Here is a 2962-nt window from a genome sequence, read left to right on the forward strand (position 1 = left end):
CAACGCTTTGGGCCACGCTTCGGTGATGTCGGTTAAAGATGATGGCATTCGCCTCTGCATCAGGGACCTACTCCGGGTGGGAGTGTCTGGCTGGCAGCTCTGTTTACGACTCCCTCCCTCTCCGACCCTTGCATTTCGCCCCTGTTATCACAGGGGCGAATGCTTGCCAATGGTGGTTGTTTCGCCAGTTGCTGCTATTGCAGGGCTTCGCAGTCTTCGTGGCTTGACCTCCGACATGGCGGGCGTCCTGTGGCACGGAATGCTCCTCATGGTGGCATTGGGGGTCAGTTTGCGTCGGGGTGGGCTCCCCTATTAGCCCGAAGGTGTGGCAATATTGGTGGTTTTGTGCTCGTGGGCTGTTGTGGTGATATATCGTATCCTGTGCGGTTCTCCGGCGATTCTGCTCCGGCTTCTTGATGATCTGCTCTGTTGTGGCTTCTGGCTCGGTTGAGCAGAACCCTGATTGTTTTTTTTTGGGACAAAACAGTGTTCAGGATAAATGTGTCTCAGCGTAATATCATGTTGTTTTGAATTTCAAAAATCCCGTTGAGAGCAAGGGAAAAAGAAGAAATTCCGCTTCAAAATTGACAAGTGTAAAACCCTGAAAAAATAACCTAATATTCTAAACTAGAGTGCTTCGTTAGCTGCGTTCCCATTGAATTGAGATTGAACAAAATATTGGAAACTGTGTGTGAGAGAGAGAGAGAGAGAGAGAGTGAAGCTTTGTGTCCATATCAACATCTTGGGTAGAGCCACATGTCTTCAAGATGAATGTGTAGGTGGTTTCATTTCCTAGAAATAGACTAGAGCTTTCTCTTGTGGAAAATCTTGCAATCAGTGCATTGCAAGAGTCCACACTCTAGATAGGCAATTGAAAACATCCTAGAGCTTTTTGGCCCTACTCCTGTTGTGCGTATCCCACGACCAATGCATTCCAAGAGTCTACACTCCGAATAGGAAGCTCCTCGAGCACTTGCAGAGAGACACATCCCTTCAAGATGTAAGCATAGCCTTCAAGACAAAAGTATAGGTGATTGAATTTCAAAACCTCCATAGACTTGATCTTCTACTGCACGAAAGAGATAATTCCCATCTTTAGCCATCCGTTGCACCCCCACACCTTTTTGAGTGTCTAGTTTCAACTTCAATCTCTCTCTCTCTCTCTCTCTCTCTCTCTCTCTCTCTCTCTCTCTCTCTCTCATTTTCTTATGGGCGAATTGCAACCTTGGAGATGAAGCTCTTTGATGATTTTACACTCCTCCACTGTTGCAAGAGGATCCACTTGCTGTTTGGATTGAGCTAGATGCAAGAGATAAGCCCCAGCTTTCATGTCGGGAGCTTGGAATTATGGCTGATGACGATGAGAGAGTGGAAAAAGGAAGACTAGCATTAATCTTTGACCACTGCAATCCAGATTCAGTTGCAGCAAATGATGGTTGATTCATTCACATACCTTGTACATGTGAGGATGAACCAGTAAAACAACGGAGCCTCCATCAAGCTTACATGAAGGTAATGGAAAACCTTCAGCATTGCTTTGGTCTTCTCGACATGCATTTGTTGACAACACAACAGCCTCCAGCTGTGAATTCCCGTGCCCCACAACAGTACATTCTGCAATTGTCAGAGCATTTCCACTGCATGAGCCTACCTCAAATTGCCTGCAATAATCAAGAGACTCCTTCTCACTCTACTCTGATTAAAAAAAGCACTTCTAGTAGCATTTAAGGTCTCACTAATTTCTTCATAGTTTACCACAACATTCTCCACCAATTTTTCATCTTCTACCAAGGGATATACCTCTATCTGTTCATTTGAAGGGTCATCAAAATTTGATGGCACCGATTCCTTTGAGTCATCTTCTATGGTTGAAGTTGGTGAAGTTGAATGTGGCGGTGGGAGAGGAGGAGGGGACGAGGGTGGGGGAGTAGTTGTGGATGAGGAAGATGAAGTTGGTCTGACATTTGAGGAACCATGCCCTCGTTGGATTAGCACACGGATGTGTGGGATTATCAGAAAACAGTCGGTAAACAAATGAGATTATGTATGCTCATTGAAGTGAAGGCCAATACCACTCATTTATTTGTTTCCAAATGCTGAAAAATTTCTTTTGAATTGACAATCTGCGGTCAGATGATAAGGATAAACCCTCAATTGTATTGCAATCTTGCTCGAGAAGAGGCAACAAAGGTAACAAATTAACAGCATCCTTATCGTGACCTAATCCGAGACGTCTGCAGAGAGCAAGCTCATAACTCTTCAAGACAACAAACCTCTGTCAAAATAATTTGTGGGTGATGTTGCAAGAACCAGGAAACCTAGCTTTGCTACCCACAAAGAGAGAACCAAAAAATTTGAGGAAACTTCAAATTGTGATGAGTTGAGTTAGCAAGTCAGCAAGCAAGAAAATGGCAAGAAACGCTTCAAAAAAGGAAACCCACGATCAATGTATTCCAAGAGGTGACATTCTAGACAGGAAGCTCCTTAAGCACTTTTTGAATTTTCTGAAGCGCAACAAATTTGGCATACATATCGACCAAGACAGTTCCAAGCATGACATCTTTCTCAAGCGCACCACATTTGCATACATATCAATCAAGACAATGCCAAGCACAACATCTTTTTCCAACAGACTCAGACAAACAATATAATTGTGAATTTTTGTCCATATCAGCATCTTGCACCACATGCCTTCGAGATGAATGCGTAGGTGATTGCATCTAGAGAGAGGGCCTCACTTCTTATCTACTGAAAATAGACTAGAGATTTTTGGCCCTGTCCCTGTGGGGCGAATCCTACAGTCTGTGCATTCCAAGAGTCCACACTCCGGATAGGAAGCTGAAGATAGCCTAGAGCTTTCTGGCCCTACTCCTATGGTGCATATCCCACGACTAGAGCATTCCAATGCTCTTGCATTCTGGCTCTGCTCTTGTTATGCACATCCCACGTTCAGTGCATTCCA

The 2962-nt window shown here is 44.3% G+C and overlaps 1 pseudogene; it reads right to left on the reverse strand.

The window, feature by feature from the left end:
• Window positions 1-1013: 1013 nt before the first annotated feature.
• LOC147426727 (uncharacterized) lies at window positions 1014-1998 on the reverse strand (annotated as a pseudogene).
• Between the last annotated feature and the right edge of the window lie 964 nt (window positions 1999-2962).

The sequence above is a fragment of the Adiantum capillus-veneris genome, chromosome 24 (genome assembly GCF_014529385.1).
Source record: "Adiantum capillus-veneris isolate H3 chromosome 24, ASM1452938v2, whole genome shotgun sequence".
Lineage (NCBI taxonomy): Eukaryota > Viridiplantae > Streptophyta > Polypodiopsida > Polypodiales > Pteridaceae > Adiantum > Adiantum capillus-veneris.